Source organism: Myotis myotis, unplaced genomic scaffold, assembly GCF_014108235.1.
Source record: "Myotis myotis isolate mMyoMyo1 unplaced genomic scaffold, mMyoMyo1.p scaffold_m19_p_14, whole genome shotgun sequence".
Classification (NCBI taxonomy): Eukaryota; Metazoa; Chordata; class Mammalia; order Chiroptera; family Vespertilionidae; genus Myotis; species Myotis myotis.
The window spans coordinates 36,892,961-36,901,288 of NW_023416318.1; positions in this window are offsets into that span (position 1 = coordinate 36,892,961).

Sequence of the window (8,328 nt, forward strand, 5' to 3'; positions counted from 1 at the left end):
CATCATGATTTATGCAGAACTGATTCCAGTGAAGGAACTCCGGCATTGACCTTTGGCTGTGCTTCCATTGATGGCAGACAACTTGACCATATTGACCACTTTCTTACATGCCCCAGATATATGAAGAGCATGAGTAGCAAATTTCTTTCATTAAAGCTGTAATCAAGATTTTAAAAACAGACTTTAGTGCAAATAAGAATATCCCATAATTATTAACATGATGCCAAGACCAACAAGACTTTTCTTTGTAGCAATCACTGTTATGATTTTATACATGGAATATTAATATGCCATTTTTTTCTTTCTGGTGAGCAAATGAATGAAAGCTGTTTTGTAGGTGATTCTGCTTTCGCTTGAAGAGTGGCTTCCAATAAAACCTCAGCCTCACACACATAAGAAGGGCAACAAAGAATGGGTGCAAGCTTGATTCACCTACTTGGTATGGGTTATTTTTACACTATGAAAGAAATCATAACTATATACTCCCAAATATAGGTATACTTCCTTTCCTCCTCTAATGCCAAGGTTGAGTTTTAGTTGTAAATATGAAGCAGTGGTTATAACATACTTCAGCTCCAAGGGGCTGCATCTGAGTTCTTATTCTGGGAAGGAGTCAAGAACAAGAGTAACCCTCTGGATAGAAGAGGTAGGAGTAATGTGTAATAATGTAATAGGAACTTAGAGTCATTCTTTAAAAATATATTTTATTGATTTTTTTACAGAGAGGAAGGGAGAGGGATAGAGAGTTAGAAACATCGATGAGAGAGAAACATCGATCAGCTGCCTCCTGCACACCCCCTACTGGGGATATGCCAGCAACCAAGGTACATGCCCTTGGCTGGAATCGAACCTGGGACCCTTCAGTCCGCAGGCCGAAGCTCTATCCACTGAGCTAAGCCGGTTAGGGCTTAGAGTCATTTTTTAAAAAATATATTTTTATTGAGTTCTGAGAGAAAGGGAGAGATAGAGATAAACATCAATGATAAGACAGAATCATTGATTGGCTGCTTCCTGCATGCCCCCTACTGGGGATCAAGCCCACAACCTGGGCATGTGCCCTGACCAGGAATCAAACCTGGGACCCTTTAGTCCATAGGCTGACACTCTATCCACTGAGCCAAACCAGCTAGGGTGGGACCAGCTAGTGTGGGACTCAAATTTTAATTTGAATATTTAAGCAGATCTGACCTTCTTTGTTGCTCTCCAGATGGCATAGTACATATCAAGTGCAAATGTAAAGACATAACCCCTTTTCCAAGGGGAGATATTTATAAACTTGATCAATATAACCAACGCTTCATGCTAACCAACTACTGAAACAGAGTTTATACGAGACGAGTTAGATCAATTTAACATTTATTTATTAGTAAAGCAAGTGCCAGCCATTGTGCTGTTTGCTAGGTACATAAAGATGAAAGATGCATGTTCACTATCCATAAGAAGGTGAGAGTCCTATTGTAGGCAGCAGGAACAACACTGGATGTTAGACAGTGGGGTCAGACTGGACCTGGATTCAGCAACCTCAGTACTCCAGTTCTGGCTAAGAAAAAGTTCAGAGCCAAGACTCAAACTATAAGAGGACATTCATTTATAAAATTACAGAGGTAATTTGAGCCATGATTGGTGTGGCTCAGTGACTGAGCATTGTCCCATGGACCAAGAGGTCCTGGGTTTGATTCCTGGTCAGGGCACATGCCTGGGTTGCTGGCTTGATCCTCAGTAGGGGGCATACATGAGGCAGTTGACTGATATGTCTCTCTCTCTCCCACTCTTTTCTTCTCTATCTAAAAATCATAAAAACATATTTTAAAAGATTTATTTTTAAATTATAGAGGTAGAAAAAGTAATCTGTAGAATAAATGGGCTTAGGAAACAAGTTATAGAAGGGCCCTAGGAGCTTGGGAGTGAGGAAGGTAAAGGTGACTTGCCTGGTGGGGGCGGTTAGGGGAAGGAAATGTCAAGGGCCAGTTCCCAGGAGGGCGGGCACATGGGTCCTCCATCCTAAGGGTTTTTAGGGTGGAGATTTTAGGGGAGGACCCAGGGTACGATCTCAATAGACTACTCAGCAGCTTTCCAAGTGTGTCCTTTCAGGGTTGTGGTCTTCACTGATTGATTGGTCAGTGCCAGGGAAGGGATCATTATTCAACGCAACTGGTCCTGAGATTTTCTGGGCCTGCAGCTGAAATACAACTGAGGCCTAGATGTTATTTCTAGGGAGGAACCATCAGAGGGTCCAAGCCACAAGACCAGCAATATGCTAGGAGAGGAAAGGTCACGCTGAGGTCCCACCCTATATTTGTCCTTCGCTGGGGAGGGTGGGGGTGGCCGTGGGGGTTGCCCTCTTTCCACTCTGGTGACCTGGCCCATTGTCCTTCCTCTGCTCATGTCTAACTGAATCCCACAGTCCCTGTACCTCTATCTGACCACTGGGAATATTTACCTTTGCCATCACCTGGCCAAAGTATTTTGCCCAAGACCTGTCACCATCTCATGAGCCAAAACACCAAATGAGATTGCTTTTGACACAGATTCAACAAGTATTGCCATCACAGCGACATGATGTCGACAATGGTAAGAAAATGGCACCAACATCCCGATCCTGGCCCTAAACCCAGGGATTTGAGGGAGCATTGTCTCTCAAACCTCTCCAATCCAGATCCCGCACCCTGCTTTTAAAGTCCCAGTGCTTGCTTATTAATTGGGCACTGTGGTAAAAACAAAGGTTCTGTTTCCTGGCATTCTTGCCTCACTTTATCTTTCAACTGAAGCAGTTTTGTTATTAATGAGTGAGAAGCCAGAGGCATAAGATAGAGATTCTAAATTAAGGAGAGACCTTTACATTCAAGAGTCAAGTGTCCTCATCACTGGCTGGTAGAGATAGCCTGTGTGATAACTGGCTTTCATACTTCCTCCGGGTCAGGAGTTGGTAACTGAGAGTCCTGGGAACTAGGAACTTCCTAAAGTTGTACGCAATATTGTATCTAAGCAGGGATATTTTACTGGGTAATTAATGCCTCCCTTAATCAGTTTTTGTTTGTAGGAAATGAATAAAAGGGCAATTCCTCCCTTCCCCCTGCTACAGAGATAGACAAGTTTCTCTTTTCAGTGCTCCTGGACCTGGTTCTGCCCTGAACCTCACCTCCAGCCACTTCTTTGTTGAGAGCAGAGGACAGAGATAGGAGTTACCCTGGAAGGGGGAAGGAAGCGAAGACAAGAGGAAAGTGGCTGGGGGGCGGGCGAAGGGGGGGGGGGCGGGCGAGGGGGGTGGTGGTGAGAACAGAACTGGGGGTAGGGAATGAGGGGAGAGGTGTTGTCCATATAAATTCTTCTGGGACTCACATGAGAATGGTTGGGTGTGTTTCCTGCACACTGAGAGCATTTGAACACCAGCCTGCAGTGGGGAGCTCAGCACAGATCCCGGAGCTTAGCCACGTATTATCTCCCGCACCTCTGAGAGCAGGACCAGAACTCGAGTGTATTGGACTGAATTCCTGAGACTCTCCCCGACACTTCCGGTCCAGGTTTCCTGTACCATCTCAAGTGAATAGTGAGGAAGACTGAGAAAGGCCGTCACAAATAATTGAACTTGGATTTCTCAACTACCTGGTGGGTAGAAGGCTGAGTCAGATTCATTTGGGAAAATTATGGATGAGGTTATTTCTTACACTTCCAAGATCATGGAGCAAAGGCGAGCCAATTACATGGGGATGTACATGTAATTTCTTTTAGCAAAGGTGCCCAGAACTTTCATCCGATTCTTAAAGGAACCTAAGCTTTTGGAGATTGGGAGTATTTTTAGGTTGAGCTCCCTGAGATGAGGGTTTGAGATTTGTGAGCAAGTCGTTTATTAAGAAAGTGATTTACTTCTAGAGGAGACTGGAAAGAGGGTGGGGGAAGCAGAGAGGAAAAGGGAGGAAGCCAAGCAAGGCTGCAGTCTCAGGCACGGTATAAGGTACACTTCAGGACCAACTGAGGCAAGCGCGCCAGGCCATGGGCAGGGCTGTGGAGAATAAAATCCCATGCCCTTTGACTAAGGGCTCTCTGCACAGGCTCTGATAGGACTAAAAGCAAATTTCCAAAGAGCCCCAAATGCTGTCAATCAGAATCAAATGCACAACAGAGGAGTGAGGAAGTGTGCACAGAAATGGTCAAGGGAAAAAACAAAGATCTTAGGAGACCTGAATAGGAGCACTGCTATTGCTCATTACTCCTCAAAGGCAATGTTCTTAAAAAGGACAGTTCTAACCAGAGGGACAGGGCCTTGGTGTCCCAAGCACAACCATGGGAACTCTAAGGAAAGAAGGATCTAGCAGAGAGCTGGCCCAAGAAAAGGGAGACTGTCCATGTCAGGGGTCCTCAAACTTTTTAAACAGGGGGCCAGTTCACTGTCCCTCAGACCATTGGAGGGCTGGACTATAGTTTAAAAAAAAACTATGAACAAATTCCTATGCACACTGCACATATCTTATTTTGAAGTAAAAAAACAAAACGGGAACAAATACAATATTTGTATTTGCATGTGGCCCGCGGGCCGTAGTTTGAGGACCCCTGGTCCATGTGTTGAGAGGAGAGTGTCCAGACCAAATGTGTCTGTAAGTGCAGTGGATCTGCATCCGGGTCTTTCTGGAGCACGTCTCCTCACTGGACCTTAGTTGTGTCTGTCCTAAGAGTCCTCTGGCCTTTCCCATCACTCACAGCTTCTCAGGGGCCGTTTCTCCAGTTGGGTCCCAGCCCCTAGCCATTCTGCTGGACCCTCTCTCCCACCCCTGCCTCCTCTGGTTCACTGCTCCTCTTCCAGTACTTCTCTCTGCCTGGGTCACCTCACTAATATCTTTTTTCTATAATGGAGAGAAACATAATTCCTTTTGTTTCACTCCTAGTCCAGTGAAGCTGTGCCCAGTGGGCCTCATTTTCACAACCAAACATACCCATATAAGGTGTGTTCTTAAGCTGAGGTGGTTCTCTCCCTGAGCGTCTGCATTCGGCACTTCATGGGATTTTTTTCTTCCCTATTACACACACACACACACACACACACACACACACACACACACACACGCACACACACACTGAGGCCCAGAGAAATGGCAACCTGCCCAAGGTCACTTAACTAGTCAGTAATACAACCAGGACAAGAACTCAAATCCCTAACTCTCTTCAGTGTTTAATACCTCTTAACACATTGCCTTATGAGTGATCAAGCACTTTATATCAATGGTAATAAATATGCAATAGCTTCTTGAGGGAGGCAATTCAAGCCAAGGTAAATTACTTCCTCATTTTACAAATGGGGAAAGTGAAGCTTGGAGAAGTTAAGTAACTCACCTAAAAGCACCTCACTAGCTGTGTCACAGTTCAGACCCAAATCCTCAACTCCAACCCCCTGGTTTGTGTGTGTGTGTGTGTGTGTGTGTGTGTGTGTGTGTGTGTATTTTTTTACCACTCTGTCCAGTTACTGTTGGTACTAGAGGAGGTAAGTTTTATTGGGTCACTGGTTTAGATGTTACAGGCAAAAAGCAAACCTGGCTAAAGTGTAAGTGACTGATGTGGAATCTTATCTTTACAGAACAGGAGGTCTTGGCCTGGGCAGGAGTTGAGTCTCAAATGCGTCCAGTGAGTGGGGGTTTCTCCATGCCAGGCTCTGTTCCAGGGACAGAACAGTGACCAAAACGCAGAAAGGCCCTACCCCCTGAAATGTACATTCTAGTGGGATGAGCAGATGTGAGGCAAACAATGAATGTAAGATACGCAAGTGACAGTAAGTGCTGTGGAGGAAATAAAACAGAACAAGGAGCCTCTGGAACATGTGTGTATGTGTGTGCGTGCAGGGGGGATGTGGTTCTGTTCTAAATATTAGGTGCTCAGAAAAAGCCATCAGATAAGTCTGATGGTCACATTTGAGCAAAGGAAGTGAAAGAGCAAATTTTATGGAGATCTGGAAAAAACAATTCCAGATAGAGAAAACCGTAAGTGCAAAGGCCCTAAGGCAGGGGTCCTCAAACTTTTTAAACAGGGGGCCAGTTCACTGTCCCTCAGACCGTTGGAGGGCTGGACTATAGTTTTAAAAAAAACTATGAACAAATTCCTATGCACACTGCACATATCTTATTTTGAAGTAAAAAAACAAAACAGGAACAAATACAATATTTGTATTTGCATGTGGCCCGCGGGCCGTAGTTTGAGGGCCCCTGCCCTAAGGTCTGAGCTTGGGGAAGCTGAGGAACGGGAAGGAGGCTAGTTTCACTAGGGAGAGTTTAGAAGCCATAAACTTGTCTTTATGGAGTGAAAAATTTCATAAGAGAAAAAGTACACATCTTTGAAACATGAAAAGTAACACAAGGTGAAATTGGACGTATTTTAGAGAAGCATAAAACAAGTATTATGAGATTGTAGAGGAAATAAGGGAGGCTTAGAATCACAGTCAAGACTTAATTCTCTAGTCCAAGATACTGAATTTTTTTGAACAGTAAATTATACTTTTTTTTCTAATAATATCTCACATGGGTTGCCAATATGAAAACAAATGAAATCAAAATACTCTGGTTGGGTTGAGTTTGGGGAGGGTTAGCCTTTCCAACTTGGCCTCTTTCTCATCTCCTGCCACAGAGGCACCTTTATGGAATCTCAGGCTCTAAGAAGCAAAGTTTGCCAATGACTGATTTAGTTAAACTAGCTCATTGTACAAAAGAGGAATCTGAGGCCGTAGAGGTCATCTCCTTCTGGTGTCTACCGGAGTGAAGTCCCCCTGGTCTTCCATGCTGCCCCTGCAGCACATGACCGTGGTTCCTGCTTCAGCCTCCACTCTGCCAGATCCCACCTCCTGGTGCTGTCCAGTTACTGTTGACCTGGCTGACCTAGCACTGCACTGCTCTCTGGCCTTTCCCGTGTATGACGCCACATGGGAGCAGTTGCTTCTCTCGGCTCCTATTCAAGGCTGGGTGCAGTGCTATGGGGAGCCTCTCCGTGAGGCTCACCATCTTCCCAGCAGTAATCCCACCTCTGCGACCAGTGCATTCATTGTTTCTGAGGGGCAGTCTGACAACTAGAACAAAGAGATCATTGCGTCCAATGGGATTTTTGAGTCCAAAGTGAGACAAGAGTCTTGGAAATTGTTTTTCTGAGAGACTATACCTCTTGACACACAGAGATATTGGCAATGAAGCTGTCCTATGCTTACTCACTGAAAAGACCAATTACATCCCTGACTTCCGCCTTCATAGCTGATGTGCTTCTTTACTTAAATCCTTCTCTTTGGTAAAGTCTATTTCTCCTTCCAGGAATCTAAATTCTCCTGCACTCTGTTACTTTCTCAGACTTTGCAGAATTAGAGCCTGAATTGCAGAAGCAATTGACCCTCCATCTGTGTTCCTGTAGCACCTTCTCTGTACTTTTATTATAGCTCCCGTCTTACTGCATTGAAAAACCTGTTTACACATCTTTCCCACTGACTTTGAACTTCTCTTGTGAATAAGTAATATGTCTTATATGTATTTGATGCTTCAACAGCTACTAACTCAATGCTCTTGGTGCTTGATCTATTTGTTGATTGATGTAATTCAGCCCTGATTGAGGTTGTAAGAAATGAGCGTTCTTCTCTACCGTAGGCTTTTTGAGAAGTTGCCAACGGGTGACAAAACAACATTAATTATTTTCTTGGTCAGCTTGAGAACTTACTGAAAAGTAACATGACTGTGTGAACACCCTGTTACTAGTCACTGAAAGTTTCTGATGGACGGCCCCAGCACTCACCTTTGATCTCTTTCAGTTCCGTGCCTTTGGACACATTTTTCTGTTTGCCCATCCATACTGCATCTGCCCCAAGGCAGACATGTTGCTATGGCCAACACGGCCAGCAGTGACATATTCTCCCTCATGCCTGGCCACAGCCCCTGGTAACCGTCAGCCTCTCAGATATGATGGACAAGAGTAGAAAGCAAAATCTGTGTGTGTGGGGGGGGGGGGGGGAGGGAGAGGGATAAGTCAGGTCCCAGCTCTCACTCTCATTATTTCAGGATGATCTCATGCTTTCTGAGCGTTGTGTGGGGAATCTCACATGATCCCGAGACAGAGAGGGCTTTACCAGGAAAAGAACTGACTTTCCTGACAGACACATGGGCCTGGCTTGCGGTGCCTCTAGGCAGTCAGCAATGAGAGACAAATTTCAGTTGCATTTCCCAAATTCACACTGAACATCAAGATTACAGAAAAGGTTCATTCCCTTTCAACTATGGCAAATAACCGGAGCCACTTCATTATCAGGAGTTTATAAAACTAGACGATCCCAGGTCCATTTTGCTAAGCCAAGAACAAAACCATCCCAGTCACAGG